The sequence below is a fragment of the Nycticebus coucang genome, chromosome 7 (assembly GCF_027406575.1).
Source record: "Nycticebus coucang isolate mNycCou1 chromosome 7, mNycCou1.pri, whole genome shotgun sequence".
Lineage (NCBI taxonomy): Eukaryota > Metazoa > Chordata > Mammalia > Primates > Lorisidae > Nycticebus > Nycticebus coucang.
In genome coordinates this window covers 90,568,373-90,590,316 of record NC_069786.1, presented here as the reverse complement: position 1 = coordinate 90,590,316, position 21,944 = coordinate 90,568,373, and the positions used below count along the sequence as shown (strand labels likewise).

The 21,944-nt window shown below is 32.4% G+C and overlaps 1 non-coding gene across 1 annotated transcript; it reads right to left on the bottom strand.

Annotated features, from left to right (window-relative positions):
• Nucleotides 1-21,209: 21,209 nt before the first annotated feature.
• LOC128591107 (U1 spliceosomal RNA) lies at nt 21,210-21,373 on the bottom strand. Its single transcript, XR_008381532.1, has one exon. It is a non-coding gene; the product is annotated as a U1 spliceosomal RNA (small nuclear RNA).
• Between the last annotated feature and the right edge of the window lie 571 nt (nt 21,374-21,944).

Genomic DNA, 21,944 nt, shown 5'->3' with positions numbered 1-21,944 from the left:
GGATTTCTTCCGGGTCAGGAATCTCACCTCACCTGCACCATGGTGGAATAAAGGCCACTTTGATAGCACAAAGCCTGGACTCTGTCTTCCTCAGAATAATATTTTACCTTTGGGTCCAAAACCTTTCAACAATAATCTACTGTACATTTCAAAATAGCCAGAAGAGAATAATTTAAATGTTCCTATCATAAGTAAAAGGTAAATATGTAAGGTAATGAATATCCCACTTACCCTGATTTGATCCTTACACATTATATGGATATATCCTATTATCGCATGTACTTCCCCACAAACATTTGCATCTAGTTTATTATGTATTCATAAAGTACATGAAGAAAAATAATTTAAAAGAAAACAATGTCTTTTTTACTCTGTATGATTTTAAGAATATTTTTCTGTGTCATTGTTTTTTAGCAATTTTATATGCTGGATCTAGATGTGATTTTCATTTCCTCCTCAGTGTTTGCAATAGTTTAAAAGCATATATTTTTTTAAATCAGATTTTTGAAAAATTTTTCCTTCTAATTTTGTTTCTATAGCATCATTTTTTTTTCTTTTTCTTGGATTCCATTTGCATAAACTGTTAGGCACATTTTTCTCTATTCCTTAAATCTTGTATACTCTTCTATTATCTTTTCCTTGTCCTTTTATCTTTTCATGATTCAGGGCCCAACAGGAATGCTCTATCATAAACAGTAAGGTTGAAAGTGTAAAACAAAAGAGGCAACACATTTAGTGTGTCATTGAAGCTGAGCTTTGTAATCTTACAAAGCTGAGATATGTATCTTACAAAGCTGAATTGACAAAGTACTTGGAGTTGTGAGAAGCCTCAAATCATGAAGTACTATTCAGGAAGGTACTCAATGCAGGATAGAGAGAGGGAGAAAAAGCTAAAGTAGAGAAGTTCCAGGATCAAAATGAATGGGCTGCCTGTCAGGAAGGCATAGACTACTCTAATCCAGTTTTATGATTTAACTATAATTATAAGGTATTAACAAACATAAATAATTAAATATGATTATGAATATGCTAGATATTTAAAATGTGCAGTTAGTTACAAAGGCAATATTTTTGAGATTGAATCATGGCTTTCTTTTTTTTTTTCTTTTGTTTTGTCATTTCTTTCTTATGTAGGCATTGAAGTTTTCTTTATAGTCATTCCTCTTTTTCAATGATGTATGGGCTTGTGGATATTTTCTTTTACATTAAATCTTCCTAGATGCACATTAAAAGCCCACAGTACATGTGTTAGTATATGAATAACTTTAGCAATACTCTTTATTTGTTGTTGTTGCTGTTGCTGATGCTGCCCTGGGCAGAGGTGCCTGGAGAGCCTGAGGCCTTGCCTGCCAACTGCCTTCAGAATTGTACTAGCTGTGCCACAGCTTACTCCACTAAGACTGCCAGGCAAAGGTTTCATAATTAACTATGGTCGGGCCTGAATAAAAATCACACAGTGGTTTTTGACTAAGAGCACGTTTTTCCATGTCCAACTAGAGTTTGCAGATCCAGCTGTTCCAGCACAGAATGAAAAAACGTGAGTGAAGAATCTTTGACAACACTTTAGCCCAAACCACCATCCAGTGGTAGCTGTGACAGACACACAGCAGCAGGATTTCCTGCTGACCCAGGCAGCCCAGAGAACTCCAGGCTCTATTAGTAAATTGTTGCTTTAACCTACTCAGTTTAGGGTTATTTTCTTATGCAGCAAAAGAATACATTTCAAATCAAACAATACACAATAGTTTATTTTGTATATTTTATAAATCCTAACTACCTATATGGAAGAAATTTCTTCCAATGTTTTTCTAGAAAAAATTGTGAAAGAGCACATTTTCTGTGTTATATTACATTATGAATTGATTATAACTTAATTCTTTAGTGACATAAATTAAGCAATTCTATATCTCAAGTAGTGAACAAAATTGAAGTTTAGAGTGTGTGTTTATGTGATCCTTTTGTTCCAGATTTAAACAAGTCTTCTTTAAAATAATTAAGTAGGAATTTTTCACTCTATAAAGCCCTATTCAATTTTCATTGAATACTCTTTGTAGTTATTTTGTATATGAATGTTTAATGTGACTTAATTTATATTCTTTCACTCGTTTTTATGAATCCTATAAGGTTCACTGTATGTCTTTGTCAATTTCAGTATGTCTGAGACATATAGAAAAACATAATATGGCCAATTTATGATATCTTAAACTTTGGATATACAATATATCCCCCATTTTATGCAGGGGACATATTCCAAGTCTCCTAGTAGATGCCTGAAACCATGGATAGTGCTGACCTATATAATGACTATGTGAAGATTTCTTTTCCCTTATTCACAATTTCAAGGAAAAAATATTCATTCTCATCGTGGATTTTAGCAACTTCAGCATACAATTATCATTACATTATTAAGTCAAGGACTTTCACCTTTTCATGAATAGGAAGCTCTTTACAGCTTCTCTTTGGCGTATTCAAATTGCCAGAACCACTATGCTTGCGTCTTGGGGGCATTAGGAAATAAAATAAGGGTTACTTGAGTACAAGCACTGCAGTACTGTGACAGTCTGTCTAATAACTGAGGTGGCTACTAAATGATTCATGGTGGTGGGTCGGTCTGGATACAGGTCTCGGGAAGATCGTGAGAGAGGGAGTGAGATTCTTCACACTTCTCAAAACAGCAGCAATTGAAGAATTACAAATCATTTACTTTTGAAAATTTTCATTTCCTATTATCAAACCATAGTTGACTATAGGGAAATCTAACCATGGGTTGCGGGGAATGAGGCAAATGGCTTCTGTTGCTAGGATTTAGGCTTCATGTGTTAACTTTAGCAGAAAATTATCTTGTTCTTAATTTACTTATTCTGCCTCTTTTAGAATAATTATGATTTATAGCCATATTCAACATTAGCTAACCCAATATTACTCTTTAATTTTATAAATTTCCATATATTTGGCTTGCATTTATTTTGCAATAGTAACATAGGACCAATCATGTTATTAGAATGACAATTTCTTCCTAATAATATTTTAAGTATTCCACATCAATAATAGCTTTGTAAGAATTAACATGAAGCAAAAGCAAAAACAATCAGCATTTAACATTAAAAATATTATGAATTTATAGTTTCATATATAGAAATGAAGAAATGAATTGTTAATCTATCATATGCCAGGCTTTATGTGTAGGCGTTACCTGAGTCAATTTTTTTTCTACTGGATTATTCAAAAGTGCTCAATTTACAAAAACAAACAAAACAATAAAATGTTTTCTGAAAGAAAACAAAATATTTTCTTTTTGGTGTTTTTAATCTTCTCTGTTTATGTAAAATTATAATATATTGAAATCTAAAAATGTATCTTTGTGATTATTGTTGGTTATTTATAAATGGTTTTAATACATGCACACTTGTGTTCATTGGTAGTTTCAGATAAATAATTTCAATTATATGCGTATACATTATTCACATCTATTCAGAGTGGACATAAAGTTTGCATGTAATTTACATAGTGAACTACTTCACAAGCTTTACATCCACCCTGAATAATTATTCACTTCAAATCATAGATTTGCTAAGATATTAATAGTTATTTTTTAATTTTGTTTCTGTGTTTTTTTTTTTCTGAGTAGAAACTCAAGTGAACATAATGGTAGTGATTCATTTTCTAACTGTATCTTACAAAAACATGGTAAACTTTAAGATCTATTGTGGAAATTTAATATCAAGTGACCAATGCTGCAAAGGAGGTTGTTATACAGATTCTAAACATGACCTCTGGATCTGAATCTGACTCTCTAAAGTCTGGGAAAACCCCTCTCACACTTGTATCTTCAGCACTATCAGTTTATAGCCCTTCATGATTTACGTTGTGAACATCAAATACAGGAATATTTATGCAGTGAGATCAGCAAAATAATGACTCCACAAAAATGACCACAATCTCATTCCCCCAAACTGTGACTTTTTTATATTTAATATCATATTGAAATAGCAAAGGGATTTATACACACATGATAAAGGTTATAAAGAGGAAAATTTTTCCAGCTTTATGAAAGTAGACAGAATATAATTAGAAAAGTCCTTCTAGGAGAAAGGCAGAGGTGTCGGTCTGTGACGGAGATATGATGAGAAGATATACGATGGAGATAAACTGATGCTGGAGTGGTATGGTCATGAGCCACGGGGATATAGGGGCCTCTGGAAGTTGCAAAAGGATGGATTCCCTTCCAGAGCTTTCCACCAACATTTTGACTTTAGCCCCATAAAACTGTTCTGAATTTCTGATGTCTAGAACTGCAGACAATAAACTCCTGTCGTTTAAGTTGCCAGGTTTGTGGTTATTTGCTATAATGTTGATAAAACACTAATACATACAGCCCTTGACATATGGGACAAGCATTTGATAAATATTAGATTAACTCATTTAACATAGCTTATCAATTATTACATTCTTTTGAAATCAGGAGCAATGAATTAACAGGAGACAATGGAAAGAACAAAGGTTTAAGAGTAAGAAATGTGTTGAAGTCTAGTAATCTCTATTATCTGCACAAAAAATGGGTACTTTATCTGCAAAATTGTTTAACATTTTTATAAAAAGGGTACTATATCTGCTTTAAAGTATTACGCTATTTAACATGATAATGTATTAAAAGCAATTGCTTAAGAAAGCCTGGGCCAACAAGATTGTTTTCAATTTTATTTAAATTTAACAGTAACTTTAACCGTTTCTTTCAACATGGACACGTGGAGTTCCCATGCTGCTCTGTGTCTCCTGTGTCTGACTCTGGGCTTGTTGCATAGTAAGCACTCAATACGTGTGGATTGCATAAAATCAATTAGATTTTTTGTCATTCTATAACAGATGATTATTTTGAGGTATTTTTTCAGATTTTAGAGTTCCTTCCATTAATTTAAATAAATTGCTGTGAAAATCAACATAGCTGGCATCAAAGCCAGAGTACATAGACTTGAATCCTGACTTCCTGATTTATTTATTAATTGTGTACTTGGGAAAATAACTTTCCCTCTCTTTGCCTGTTTCCTGTTCTTTAAAACAAGTATAAAAATGGTTTATACTTCAACTTATATATAAAATGAGCTAATTCCTGCTGAGTGCATAGAATAGCATATATCAAATATTTTTATGAATTTTTGACTTTTGTGGACTTGAAGTAAAGATTTATTTTGATTGTCTCACATCATAGAGATTTACAAAAATGATATATTAATAAAAATGCCAGCATGAAATGTATCTCTCAAATCCCTGAGAAACCACAGATTGAAAAATCCACTGCAGCTCCAAATTCATTTCCTACCACTACTAATACTTTCGCTGCTGTGATCAGTAAAATCCCTCCTCTCTGCTCTACGTGTTTTCAGCCTTCCCTACACTTTAGAATTATTATTGTTTTTATGGTTGGGAATTCACTGAAGGTACATAGAAGCAATTTAGATTAATTGCTTTTGTTGGATAAGGACTCTCTTATATTAGAAGTATTTTAAGAATTTTTACAAAGCGTAATGCCAAGTCACATTACAAGTCAACGAATCCAACATCTCCGATGGTGGTGGTTATCCATCATATTTCTAAACACTTTACAGTGAGGGGCCAACATTACAAATAGCTGTTCTTCTCCACAAGCATGTTCTCTGCCCCAAGGTTTCTGGTGACTCCTAATTCTTAGTCATTCATATGTTCAGGTGTCTTATGAACTAGGGTGTGAAATGGCAAATTTATTTATTATTTAAACTATTTTTACTTATTGTTAACAAATTATTATGATTCTATGCAAGTATTTTCTACTTCTAATACCTTAATGTATATGATCAAGTGGAAGACTACATAACCCACTGACTGAAAGTATCTTTCTACTTTTAATATCACTTTTAACCACTACCCAGGTTATGCTTCAGTTACCCATAGGTAAGATATCAGGCCTTGAGTTTATCATCTATTACAAGTCAAGGACTTATTTCTTAGAGCTGCTTTCACAGGTAGAGGCTATGAACTGGAGCAGATTCTCATGGAAAGGGAATATAAGGGGGGCTATAAGCATGATCATAACCCTGTCCACCTCATGTAAGAGTGAATGTTCATCCCCTTAAGGAACACCAAAAAAACCCTTTGTTTAAATTATTATAAAATTCTGATTTTGATACACTAAAATTTTTTTTTAACATTTTGTTTCTGACACTTCTATAAGAAAAAATTTGCTATGAGGACCATTTAAAAGACTTTGATGAAAATAGCTGGGCTTTGTGGCGGGTGCCTGTAGTCCCAGCTACTCGGGAGGCTGAGGCAAGAGAATCGCTTAAGCCCAGGAGTTGAAGGTTGCTGTGAGCTGTGCGATGCCACGGCACTCTACCGAGGGCCATAAAGTGAGACTCTGTCTCTACAAAAAAATAAATAAATAAAAGACTTTGATAAAAAATTGCCACATTCTAAATGCATTACCTATTATAATTTAGACAGTATCTTCATGTCTTGTGATATATGTACTAAGACCTCTTTCTTCTTTCTCTCTTTCAGAATTTGCTAGTCATTTTCTTCATTTGTTTTTTTTTTTTCAGTCCATGAACACAGACACTTTCTTTGATATTATATTACAGACATTATACTTTCATATTAAATTTCTGTCTTTCTTTTGCAGTCACTCAAATCCCTCCTTGAAGTCAACCAGCCTTAACCTCAAAGTCCCTTTTTACTACAGTATTTACAACTAAAAGTCTTGAGGTAGTATCTCTGTATGGTTCAGTAATTGAAATAGTAGGTGAAGATTTTCAAGAATGACAGTTTGTTTTACGTGACTTTGTGCCTGAAATTGTACTAATTCTCCTTTCATAACCTTTTCAAAACACCATCTAGTCAGTAGTACTGAGTATGCTTGAAGGAAAACGTAATTGCATGGATTACAGTAGTGTTTTAAAATTATATACAAAACATTTCTCTTTCTTTGCTTTCCCTGAAGATTTGCTAACTTAACACTGTTTTATTTATTCCTTCACCACCCTTCTGGCTGTCTTTAGCCCGTTGGTCCAGAGTATTGGTTTTAGACATCTGTTAGGATAGATGACGTTGTTCCTATCTTTCCATTTTTATATTCGAGAATGTAATATGTGAAAAGAGATATACATAAAAACAAAGAGAAATATATAAAAATAAGTGATAGCAGGCGGTACTATCTGTGGCTCAAAGGAGTAGGGAGCCAGACCCATATACCAGAGGTAGTAGGTTCAAACCTGGCCCCAGCCAAAAACTGCAAAAAAAAAAAAATAAATAAATGATAGTAATTTATGAATTAATGAGCATATTCTATTAATTCTGTGGATTCTACATTATCCATTTTATAGTTATGAGACACTATAAATTTTAAAATTAAATTTTGTGCAAATTTGTTGAAACAAATGTCAGTGACTCATTATCAAAATAGTGTAGAATTTTAAATTAATAATATCTATTTAAGTAGTTTAGTTCTCTAAAATAAGACTTTTTTGTGTAGGTTCTGACTCTATCTCAATTACCAAATAGGAAAAGAGATGCAACCAAAATGAAAAAGAGGGGAATAATTCACCATGAAGGAACATCTAAGGAAAGGAAATGCCAGTGTTAAAATAGAATGAACAGGGATATTTTCCTACTCTGAATAGGTCTTCTGTATTAGCCATTCTCCCCTCAACCCTAATTTCTTTTCTTCCTTCATCTACTACAAGATTTATCCCAACTTTCCTTATTTAACTCAAATTCCTAGAATGTATCGGTGCTAGGGTTTGTTGTAATCCTGCTCTAAAACAGTCTAACCCCTACAAGGATAAAATATTCTTAGCATATATACTTAAAAAATGACTTCTATTCCTTCCAAGGTAATGATGATCTTATTTAATTAACCAGAACCCTTAGCATGGAAAAATTTTTATCTCTTTCAAGCAACAAATATGATTTTGATATCAGCATTTACTAAATAATGACTTCACTTATTCCCTAACTTGGAGCTTTATTTTAATGATGGACATTACGGGTAGGTATGAGTAAGAACAGCAAGATGATAATATAGTAACGGAAGCTGTGTTTTGTCACTGAGGGTTTGTGAAACTCATAAATCATACCACTGAGACCTGCTTTACTAAGCTAGTGAAACTAATTGATGATACTATTCCATCTTACTAATGCTCATTAAAGCTTAATTCCCTATTAGTTTTATTTTTTAATGTCTGTGCAAGGGATTAATTTGAAATAGAACTCTTCCTTTACACGCAGAGCAACAGCATCTATGAAACATATATGGGGAATTATGCTAAATATAGTATAAATCTAGAGTGAACAAAGTTGATAGGAGGAAACTAAGATGAGTATGTTGACTGCCCTGTCACAAATTGGGGCCATGGAAAATTTCTTTAGGCCTTTCTCTAAACTGGATGCTCTTTAAAATAGGCTCCAACTGCTTTTTCCTTCTTCCAATCATGCAAGATAATTAGCAATATTTAGAAATTTAGCATAGTGCTTCACGTTCCTTCTGTAGTTCTTGGCTTTCTCCCAAGTAAAAGTTTTAAAGTGTTGTGTTCCCTCACTGTTCAGAAAAGAGCCTTTCAAAGACAATGAGATGTCAACTATCCTTAATTGTTCCTTAGTTTTCCATCTCTTTTAATCATTTATCATTTTTGACAGACTATATTTCTGAGTGGACTTTGACTAAAATAAAACTGTGAGAGTATTTTCTTCCCTAATGAGAGGTAATGCATAAGAAGAAGCCAATTTACACAATGGAATGAAACAGGTGTGGGGTTCTACTTCCTGTGTGTGCATGTGATCTGTTTGTTATTTCTTGTTCTTTACATCAAGTAATCTTATGTAAAAACAACAGAAAGTCATTGAAAGTTTAAGTAGCATAAGTCACATAATCTTCAATTATTAGAGCCTGATTACTCTGTACGTTCAAATAAACATTAAATTATTCTACATTGAATTGATTAAGAATGTATAAATCATGCAATTTCTCATTTGAATCATGGGAGAAAGTTGTACAAAGAGAAAAATCATAAGCTGCATACCTTATATAAAATCTGACTTGACTGATGTCTTTTGTGATTTGTGTCAAGAAAAAATTTGTGAAACATAATGAAGATAACATCCTTTCAGTTCATTATATTGGGATTTGATTACTTTTGATATTGTGAAATTCTGCTTCAAATAAATATGCAAACAAACTGTCAAATAATATGTGAAACTTGGTAAACGGTCTGTAAAGCTAGTGAATGATGCCCCATGATCATATCAATGTACACAGCTATGATTTAATAAAAAAAAATAACATCATGAATATGTACAGATTGAACACACACACACAAAAAAAATTTGACTGGACAAGCAGCCAGGCAAGATGACTTTATTCATACTGTTCCAACAGGGTAGAGCTATTGAACTCAAACCTATTGAAACAAAAGGCAGGAGAGTTTTCGAGTGCTGGGATGAAGCTCATGGAAAATTATTGGATGTAAGGGCAGAAGAGAGTCAGTAAGATTAGACCATTTGTGTTTACTAATTCTTGTTTATGGAAATCAGGTATCTACCGTCCTTTAGAGACTGGGGAATATGGTAGCATTTTTCTTGATTTTATATTTCAAAGAGATGCCTGTAGGTTATTGAGTAAGATTTGTCTGGGTTGTAAAACTGGCAACAAGAAACTGTCTAGTGCCAGTGTCCTTATGGTAAAAGGATTTTTTTCCTTCTAGATAGGGCCCAGTAATGGAATTGCAGGATCAAATGGGACATCTAGTTTGAGTTCTTTGAGGGTTCTCCATACTATCTTCCAAAAAGGTTGTATTAGTTTGCAGTTCTACCAGCAGTGTAAAAGTGTTCCCTTCTCTCCACATCCACACCAGCATCTGCAGTTTTGAGATTTTGTGATGTGGACCATTCTTGCTGGAGTTAGATGGTATCTCAGGGAGGGTGGTTTTAATTTTCATTTCTCTAGTTAGGGATGATAAGCATTTTTTATATGTTTGCTAGCCATTTGCCTGTCTTCTTTAGAAAAGATTCTATTTATCTCTCTTCCCATTGATATATGGAATTGTTGGCTTTTTAAAAAAATTTTTTATATATACATGTGTTTATTAGGTTTCCATTTTTTTGCCTTCACAAAATCAAAAAAGCTTAAATTTTAATAACGATAACAATGTTTAAAATAAGGACTAGAAACAAAAACCTCATAAAGAACGAAAAAAATACATTCAGAAAAGGATTCGGACAATTGCTACATCAAAATATTAAGCAATAATAATAATAATAATGCAAAGAAAGTAACATTCACATTGTCAAATAAGAGTATGTCTATTATAGAATGCTTTGACCCTGAGGTTCAGTATAGAGTCATCAGTTAACTTCTTCTTAATATTTTTTTTATATCTTAAAAAATAGACACTAATATTTATAAATAAAAGTAACAGATAATTTTGAAAGACAGATCATGCCAAATCTTATAGACAATAGAAAAAGAAGAAATGCTTCAAAATCATTCTACTTGATCTGGGTACACCTGATATTAAAATTGAAGAAAATATATTATTATAAAGGGGAAATTACAAACATATGTCACTTATAAATGAGAATGCAATATCCTAAACAACATATTAACAAGTTGAATTAAAAATTAATGTTTAAATAATGCACTTCAGTCAAAATTAAATCCAATTTATGTGAGAATTGGTCTAAACAGAAATTAAATTTCTAAACAGAAATTAAACAAAGATGTCAGAGATTTAAATGAGACCCTAGAATGAATGTTGGCTTTTTTCATGTGGATTAATTGGAGTTGTCTGCAGATCCTAGTTATCAAGCTTTTGTCTGATTCAAAATGTGCAAATATTCTTTCCCATTGGGCAGGTTGTTTATTTGCTTTGTTTGTTGTCTCCTTAGCTATAAAGAAGCTTTTCAGTTTAGTTAAGTATAATTTGTTTATTTTTGTTGTTGCAATTGCTACAGAAGTCTTCTTCATAAAGTCTTTCCCCAGGACGACATCTTCCAGTGTTTTTTCTATGCTTTCTTTGAGGATTTTTATCATTTCACTCCTTAAATTTAGGTCTTTTATCCATCTTGAATCAATTTTTTGTAAGTGGAGAAAGGTGCAGGCCTAGTTTCAGTCTTTTACATGTGGATATCCAGTTCTCCCTGTGCCATTTATTGAGTAGGGATTCATTCCTCCAGTGTATGTTCTTGCTTGGTTTATCTAAGATTAGGTGGCTTTAAGATGCTAGTTTCATTTCCTGATTTTCTATTTGATTCCAAACGTCTGTCTCCATTTTTGTGCCAGTAGCATTCTGTCTTACCACTATGACCTTGTAGTACAGCCTAAAGTCTAGTATGCAAAAGCCCCTCGCTTTGTTTTTATTACTAAGAACTGCCTTAGCTATACAGGGTTTTTTTCTTGTTCCATACAAAATGAAGAATCATTATTTCCAAGTCTTGAAAGCTTGATGTTAGTGTTTTAATAGGAATGGCATTGAATCTGTAGCTTGCATTGGAAAGTATAGACATTTTAACAATGTCGATTCTTCCCAATCATGAGCATGTCATATTCCATTTGCTAGTATCCTCTGCTATTTCTTTTCTTAGGATTTCCTAATTTTCTTTACAGAGGGTCTTCACCTCTTTTCTTGGGTATATTCCTATGGTGAAGGGGGTTGTGTCATTAATTTGCCTCTCATCTTGACTGTTATTGGCCTATATAAAGGCTACTGACTTGTGGATATTGATTTTATATCCTGAGACATTACTGTATTTTTTGATGACTTCCAGGAGTCTTGTGGTTGAGTCCTTGGGGTTCTCTAAGTATAAGATCATATTGTCAGCAAAGAGGGAGAGTTTGACCTCCTCTGCTCCCATTTGGATGTCCTTTATTTCCTTCTCTTACCTGATTGTATTGGCTAGAACTTCCAGCACTATGTTGAATAGTAATGGCAATAGAGGACAGCCTTGTCTGGTTCTAGTCCTAAGTGGAAAAGCCTTCATTTTCAGGCCATTCAGTAAAATGTTAGCTGTGGGTTTGTCATGGATAGCTTCAATCAGTTTAGAAAGAAATGTGCAACCTGTGCCTATACTCTTCAGTGTTCTAATTAGAAAAGGCTGCTGGATTTTCACTGATTTTTTTCTGCATCTATTGAGAGGATCATATAGTCTTTGTTTTTGCTTCTGTTGATATGGTGAATAACGTTTATGGACTTGCATATGTTAAACCACCTTTCCATCCCTGGGAGGAAGCCTACTTCATCATGATCACTCAATTTACAATTGCCAAAATGTGGAAACAGCCTAAATGCCCACCAATCCAGGAATGGATTTAAAAACTGTGGTGTATGTATACCATGGTATACTATTCAGCCATTAAAGAAGATGGAGACTTTACATTCTTTGTATTAACCTGGATGGAATTGGAATACATTTTTCTTAGTAAAGCATCACAAGAATGGAGAAGCAAAAATCCTATGGACTCAATTCTATGTATTCGATCCTCAATATGAGGATAATTGATGACTTAGTACACTTTGGGGGGTGGGAGAAATGGAGAGTAGAGAGAGAAAAGAAGGGAGGGCTGGGGGAATGAAAGAGCAGAAAGAAGGAAGGGGTGAGGGGGTGGGGATCACAGTGTGTGACATACCTTTTGGGGGCGGGACACAATTATAAAAGGGACTTTACCTAACAAATACAATCAATGTAACCTGGTTCTTTGTACCCTGAATAAATCCCCAACAATTTGACAAAAAAAAAAAAAAAAAAAAAAGGAAAGAAAAACTATCTGTGTGTCAAGGCAGGCAACTATTGTCCTAGCTACTCCAAAGGCTGAGGCCAAGACGATCCCTTGAGCCCAGGAGTTTCAGGTTGCTGTGATCTATGATGCCACCGCACTCTTCCAAGGGTGACAGAGTGAGATTCTGTCTCAAACAAAACAAAACAAAACTTTTGGCGGGACGTGCCATCAAGCTATACATTTCTGTTTATGATGGCAAAATGCAGTCCTGATGAGTGTACATTTGTAGAAGGATCAAAAATGAGAAATTCCAACTTTGTTCTTTTTAAAGATTTTTTCAGTCTTCTGGGCCCCTTGCGTTTCCATGTAAATTTGAGAACCAGCTTTTCAATGTTTACAAAAAAAAGGCAGCCCATTTTTTGATGGGAATTGCATTAAATTTGTGGATCAATCTGGGGAAAAGGGCTATCTTAATGATAATGTCTTCTAGTCCACAAACTTTAGCCATCTCTAGTCATGTGATTGTAGCTTTTATTCTATTAATTTGGTATGTAATATTGATTGATTTTCAGATATTAACCCAACCTTGCATACTTAGGATAAATCTCTCTTATTCATGGTATATGATCCTTTTTAAATATGTTATAGATTTTGATTGCAAATATTTTGTTGATTTTTGCATGTATAATTATAAATATATTTGTCAGGAAAAAAAACTGGAAAGAGGATGGCAGAAGACTTTCTATTCAAAGAGGTAGAGCAAGAATTTCTAACTGGACACTTTCTAAAGTAAATGCCCTAAGAAAAGGGAGATCAGAGTCCTGTGGTCCAAAAACACCTCTCTGAAAATCAAGTAAGCTGAGGGAATATTAAGAACATCTTTGTCAAAACAAATAAAAGAAAAGTAAAAATTTCTCCTTTTGGGAGCCTCTCTGTGATGTGCTGCTCTTCTATATATCAATCATTCTAAGGGTAATGGAATTTTGCTTTTCAAAATATATTTTAGAGTACATTGATCTAATTTAGGATTTTTTGTTATATTCTATTGTTAATAATAATTATCTTAGAAAATCAATTATTTGAAAAACAAATAGTCAAGATGTATAGTCATTTTTCAGTGCCCTGCTTCTTTCCGGGTAAATCTTTTTCACCCTAAGCCAGAGGTTCTCAACCTGTGGGTCGCGACCCCTTTGCAACAATGAAAATACATTCTGCATATCAGATATTTGCATTACGATTCATAACAGTAGCAAAATTACAGTTATGAAGTAGCCACAAAAATAATTTATGGTTGGGGGTCACCACAACATGAGGAACTGTATTAAAGGGTTGTGGCCATTAGGAGGCATTAGGAAGGTTGAGAACCACTGCCCTAAGCAGAGTAATCTCATTCTAGTGTAAGGTGACCTGTAGCTAATCATGGCAGTTATAAACAACATCACCTTTGTATTCAACCGTTAGAAGACAACAGCAACATGTAAACAATCTAATAGTATTTGAAGACCTGTTCAATTTCAGGGGATTTCTGTCAGATTTGTTGGCTCATTAGACTTCAATGAGATGTTTAGTAGCAAATGAAAGTAACTTAATTTACAAGCTCTTGAGCCAAATATTGTATGTTCCCTTGACTAATTATCTGTACGCGAAGATCAGGATATCCTTCCAAACAAAATCCATTTTAAATCATTTCGACTTAAGGACTTTAAGTATTAAAAAAAAATATTGAGTCTCTGGAAATATAATGTCATTGTCTTTAAATGCATTCCTTAACAAGATGCGTTATTGCTCTAGACTCATATTCATACTCCTTGGAAATCCACATTTCTCCTAGAATGGGTCTAAATCTAACTTTAAAAAATTATAACACTGATGTAATTAAAACACTTAAATAACTAATGCTTCTTTCACTTTATATGATTAAAATACTAAATACTTTGCATACATTAAGACTTTTATTCCCGAACTAAATCTATGAGGTAAATAAGGTCTATTAAGAGTTTGACTGTACACAGAAAATGAGTTAATCAACTTGCCCAAGATCACATAGCAAGTGATAATCAGAATATAATATAAAAATTTTGAATCCAGAATCTATGTATTTATCATTGAACCATATAGTCTATGTTCTTACAGAGTTCAGAATCATTAAAGATCATAGTTTCTTTCTTAAAGAGATTGTAGCAATGTTTGGTAGGCTCTGCTTATGTTGGTCTTTTAGTTAAAAAAAATTAATTAAAATACTTCCTCAATGTTAGAAAAATGAAGCTATATGCGTGGTTTAATGTTTTTATATCATTTCTGATTGTTTTTTTGGAATTGAATTAATTGTAAAGAATATTATTGGAAATATAAATGGTGATTTTAAAAAAAGAAAATACCTTTCCTAAAATCATCTTCACATATATTTTCCCAAAATCCAGTAGGAAACAAAAATTTTAGTTGACTCTACTGTACATAAAATTTTGAATTCTTTCTGCTTAATATTTAAAGAAATATTTTATAATTTAATTTTTCTTTAATTGTTTTTTTGGGGGAAGGTGCCTGTGGCTCAAAGGAGTAGGGCACCAGCCTCATATACTGGAGGTGGAGGATTCAAACTCAGCCCTGGCCATAAAAAATAAATAAATAAATAATAAAAACTGCAAAAAAATTGTTTTTTCATGGTTTGTATGAATATCCATCATATTAGTTTGTCATTTTCTTCTAAGCCAGCATTAATTTACCCTGTTAGGGTTATTCTACCTCTCCTGGCTCCTCACATGTGAAGTTATTCCATGTTTTTATAGCTATCAAACATTACAAAAAAATTATCTTATATTTGGATTCAATTTAGTGATTGAATTTACTGAATCAAAATACCATATATGTACAGTGTATGTTTTATTTTTTTGATGAGTAGCAATATTGCCTTTTTATTTTGTAGTTTGATTTCACACACTAAATCATGTTTTTTTTTATTATTTTATAATCCTTCCTCCTTTATCTTTACATTACACTTCCATCCTTCTTTGCCATCATTATCTAACTTTGTTCAAAATTGTATAATGGCCTGATTTTCTTCTAATGAAGATTTTCTTCTTCTTCTAAATGTATATGTGAAAGAACAAAAGTACACAAGAGCTGATATGTTTAGTTGTAGATATGTTTGGCTATGTTTATATGAATTATTTCTTACTTATTATTATTTTCTTATTTCTTTGTTTTATGTGGAATGTAAATCCCTTTTAGTGGGAATAAGTTGAAATAAATGAATTTTTTACACTTTAAAGTGTTTCTAGGACTTATAAAATTGTCACACTGTGAAACCACAGCTTTGTGAACCCTTTTTTGTCTTCAGGTCACGGTATCTTATCTACCTTAAGTAGATTCACTAGTACAAGGGCATGATCTTGATTTAATTACAACAGTGTAAAGTCTGCCATTTATTGAGAGTTATTTCACCAAATACATGAATCATTTTACATGCACTTGCATCATTAATCTTTAAGAGCATCTGGTGAAGTAGAATTGTTTTTTTTTCATTTTTCAGATGACTTACCCACATCTTAGAGATGGTAAATAGTTTTCCCAAGGTCAAATAGCAAATCAAGATCAAAGCATGATTACAAAGGAGGCCTAACTGATTTTGAAGTCCCTTTATTTAAGCCTGACTTCTTGTATTATTTGTTTTAGGTTTTTTGGTTCTTCTAAGAATTATGAATTAAGTTGTATTTGATCTGATTATATTTACAGGCAGTCTCCAAGTTATGAATGAGATATGTTGTGTAGATTTACTCTTAATTGAATTTTTAGGTATGTAAGAAAAGGTACATTTACCTATTATCTGTAATAGCTTCCATTCACCAGCATAAGCCGTATGACAGATGTGTGTAACTCAGGAACTTACCTGTATTAGCCTCTATTCATAAATGTGAGTTGTATGCAAGTCTGATGTTTGTAACTCAGGGGCTGCCTGTACTCAAATGTGAACATTTAAATATACAAATTTAATATTGACATTAGTACATTAGCATCAATAGTGTGCCTTTGCAGTATACCTTCTATAACATTTACAGTATGGTTGTTACCCTTTTCGTTTTCAAAAATTTAAGCTAATATATAAAAAAACTTTAATTATGCCTGATTATTATATCAATAACTAATAATAACTAAAATAATAAGTATCGCTTCTTGGCCTTTGGCTAAGATCAAGTGTAAAATAATAAGTAGCAAATACTCTAAATGCTCTCATATGGTTAATAAATGCTTGGGATAATAATAAATTAGGTCCAATTTTGGATAAACTTTTAATATATACAATATTTATGAGGAGACCAAGTAATCAGGTAATATAATCATTTACTAAATATGGATATTTATCAGTACTATTAGAATATCCTTACTTTTTCTTAACAAAAAACTTTTATGTCTCAAAGCCCGTAATATAAAAGCATAGAACTTTTAAACAAACATCTTTTGCTATAATTAAAGCAATACCAGATGCTTTCTCCAAACTGCTTATAACTCTGAAAAAACCTTGAAACCATTTTCAAAAGCATATGATAAGTAAAAGATAGAAAAAGCAATTTATTCAGTTTTCTATGGGCTTTGTCTAGTATTGAAAATGATTGCTTTTTCTCAAACTCATCTCTGAAATTCATAGTAGAATAAATGAGACATTTTATTTTATTGAAACAGTAAAAGATCATTGATTGGCTAATGTTAAAAAGTCATGTTACTTCCAAAATTTTACCTCTAAATTTCCTCGAAAAACTTTTTTAAATGTATACTTTACAAAATAGCTATAGTAAAATAAGTTTTATTGTGAATGATTGCTGAATCATATTGTGGGAGAAATATCACTGAGGGAAAAGATGTGTGTCTACTGAAAATTATAGGGTTTGTTTGAGTTTTGTTTATCTGAACAAGGCACATTTGTCTATTTAAAAAATATGCTCCTAGGCAGAAGTGGAAATAAGTGTGACATGTTCTAGAAATGATTAGAAGCAGAAAATCTTAAGTGTGGTCAGCAATGATGTGCTGGGAGCCTAAATGTAATCACAATAAATCACTGAAGGGAAACAAAATTTTATTCAATTTAATCAGAATTCTATAATATTTAAGCAATGCAATAATTTGATTATTTATAGTTTTAATAGCATTAGTGAAATGCATCACTATAGGACAATTTCCTATAGCATCACTATAGGAAAATTCACTTTAGAAGGGATACAAAGCAACAAAAAAAGCAGGGGTGTTATTTCATCTTAGGAAACAACAATGGTTTAGACTGGGGGAGGTGGCATTGCATGACACCTTGCATAAGGATAGCATGACAAATTTTGTATATATATATTTTCCACTAGCAGAAGCTGGCAATTTATTGGATGTCATTAAGTGAACAGAGAGGAGGAGGCAAACCAAGAATAACCCCTGTATCTTGTGTGAGCAACGGGGTAATTGACATAATTTACTGATTTTTCTAGGATGAGCTCCTGAACTTAATTGTCCAACGTCATGTATATTTAAATTAGATGCCTAAAACTTTGGTGCATTATCTGGGGAATAAGAATGAATTAATATTTCTTTTATTACTAGAACAAATTCTGTGATTCCCTTTCTTGAGTGGATTTCAGGTTGAGTGCCGGTAGTAATAAGACCATGTATGAGTCAAAAAGGGACATTAGTGGGTTAACTGATTAAAGCTGAATGAAGTGTGTGGGTTCATCTAATAGTATTACATTACATTCTTAATGTTGTAATTTTGATTATTGTACTCTACTTAGTACCAAAATGATGAAATTTGGTGAGGAGAATATAAGGATTTTTCTTGTAGTATTTAATGTTTTATATTATTTCAAAATATAAAAATAAAGTCTACTAATTTTAACAGTTTGATAAATCATATAAAATGTATAAATGCACACCATTTTTACCACTAATTAATAAAATAGTCCAAACATTTTTGTCATTTATATTGTAAAACGTTTTGTAGCAGTATTGTAGTCCTAGAAAGAAGTCCTGATAACAGTTCGTTCTTGATAATATTACTTTACTTATTAAGTGTCATAAAGTTAAAAAGTGAAACAGCATTGCAAAGCACCTTTCTTTTCCAGCAATGATTCTTCTTGATTATTCTGGGTATTCACTTTGAGCTAGATGAACTATTTCTATAATAATATTGCTATAATCCTGTAGGATGCAGAATGTAATGAAAACAGATATCCATGGACAGAGATCTTAATGGGATAAATTAATATAATTTTTCTCTCAACCATTTGTTTCCTTCTTCTGTGCTTTGATATTTGAACATGCTAAACACATGTAGAAGTATTGAGTGCCAGAAATTTTAATAAACATTATTTCATAGTTTATTTCCATGATTATCAAAGGAAAGGAAAAAAATGAAGTCAATTTTTGTATGAAAACAGAAAACTATGTAATACTTATACAGAGAACTTTAAGCATGGATGCTATTTTATGAATACTTTAAATTGTTCATGAGAAGTGAGTACAAATAATAAGGATTTAAGTCTCTTAATTTCCCTGTATTATTATTCCAACTTTATTTTGTATGCTTATTGTTAAGTATTAATAACTAGCAGCACAGACTGGTAAAACTTTCTGAAATGATGGAAGTATTCCATATCAGCGCTAATCATTACTAGTTACGTGTGGAAACTGAGCACATGAATGATGACAAGCAAGGCTGAGAAACTAAAATTTCAATTTAATGTAATTAATTGAAATTTCAATTGGAGAGCACAGGCGAAATATTGAGGAATTAGTAAATTTGTCCTTCTGTGATTCATTCAATTCTGAAAAATAAACAACTTACAAGCTACCAACGTAATTGATGTTATTTATTATGATGTGTGGCTTGGAATATTTATAATTAATATAAAGTTTAGAGCTTTAAAAAGGATAAACTTGAATGTATAAGACCTATTTTAGAAGATCCAGAAGAAAGTAAAGCAAAAATGGCTAGTTTCTTAAAAACAATTTTTGTATTTATTTATTTATTTGAGACAGAGTTTCACTATGTCGCCCTTGGAAGCATGCCATAGTGGCACAGCTCACAGCAACCTGAAACTCTTGGGCTTATGTAATTTTTTTGCCTCAGCCTCCCATGTAACTGGGACTTCAGGCACCTGCACAATGCCAGGCTATTTTTTTGTTGTTATTGTTATTGTTTTAGTTATCATTGTTGTTCTAGCAGGCCTGGTCCAGTTTCTAACCCATCAGCCCCGGTGTATGTGGCTGGATCCCTAACCACTGAGCATGGGCACCAAGCCAAAAAGAAAAACAATTTTTAAAAGACAGGTTAATGTATTGATCAAGGAAAACAGAAATTTTCCCAAAGTAAGCAGCTTTTTCCATTATGAAAATGGGCAGTAAAATGAATGATTTCAATTAGTTTACTATACATAAACTTAGTTAATATACAGATACCCTTATGATATGGCTACAATTATTCCTATTTATCAATGAGTTTATTGAAGTTCAGTGAATTTTAGAAAATCAGGCAACTGTTAAGTACCTGAGTTGGGATTTTTACTTATGTTTGTTGTTTATACTCAAAGCCTGTGCTCTTCTGTGCTATCTCCTGTGGAAGGAAAAACTGTGAGCAAAGAATTACTAACACTGATGCCTTAATAGAATCTATTGTCTTAGTTTGCTAAGGTTGCCATAACAAAATACCAAAGACTGAATGACTCAAACAACAGAAACTTATTTTTCTCACAGTGCTGGGCAATAGAAGTCCAAGATCAAGATGTCATCAGGCTTTACTTCTCATGAGACCTCTCTCCATGGCTTGCAGATGGCCACTGCCTTGTTGCTAACAGTTTATAGAGTTCTCCCTGGTTCTTGCTGTGCATTCTAATCACCTTTTCTTATAAGGACAATAATCAGGTTGGATTTGAGCCCACTCTAAGGTTCTTATTTTAACCTACTCACCTATTTAAAAGTTCTATCTCCAAATAAATTGAGATACTGGGGATTAGGACTTCAGCATAGAAAATCTTGATAGGAATCAATTCAGACCATGGCACCTATGTAAAACAAACCGTATTAGTATAGTTCAAAATGTATTAAGAATCACTACTATAGTTTTGATTATAAATAATGAAAATATAATGTATCTGAGAATTATTGAATAAAGACCGGGAGTAAAATTAATAGTAAATGCATACAATGTAAATATTAATATAAATTAATAGAAAATAAAATCATAACTAGTAAAATGAATCATTCTCTTAGATTAACTACCTGTTAATCACCTGATGACTTATACAGTATGTTAAAGAAATGTAATATGTTTTAAAATCATAAAATAATTTTTCTCTTTATAAAGTTGCTTATATGATCTATTTAATGAAAGCAAAAATATAGGAATAAAAATATTTAAACTTTTTTAATTTGAATACTTCCCAGGGTCTGGGAGCATTTTGAGACACCTTAATGTCTTTTTGTCTTTTTTTTTTTAATTCAAGAGAGAGTGCGAACACAGTTTCCCCCTACCATGAATTATGCAGTTGAGTTTCCCACATTTGGGGAAATCGCAGGGGTCAGCACATCCAGAGTGCAATGGAGAAGTCTTGCCCTGGGAAAACCATCTTCGTGATCATGGTATCTCCCCTGCCAGGTAAGTATTGAGACACCTTAATGTCTTAAAACATTATTTTCTGTGAAAGTATATACAGCATTTCTGACTATGTAAGACATGTGACATCAAGGTCAATGTGACACAAAGAAACAGGGACAAGTGGTTATGCACAAAGTTCATGAACAAGTGGAATAAATTGGAGTAACCCATTAGCATGTTAATTAGGGGTGGCATGAGGCTAGTGCTATACCTCAAAGACACTTTACAGGTCTGAGAAAATGAATAAAATAGAAAAGAATCTTGATTTATTTTGTAAAAGCATGAGTAACAACTTATTGATAATAAATTGAAGAAGTAGTTGAAGGTGATGCTAAAATCACAGTTCAGGGTCAAATTTGTCAGGTATTTTTATGTGTCTAATGAATTTGGATTTTTTTTTCCTGTTGACACACGTATAGAAGTTTTTATAATAAAGTAAATAGAAAAACTAGGAAATTAAAAAAAATTACACTGAAAAGATATATTGAAAAAGCCTAGTAGCAGAGACAAGTGAAAAAATAGATTATCCCATGTAAGAGATAAAGGAGAGGAAAAAAAATTATTAAATCAAAAGAAGAA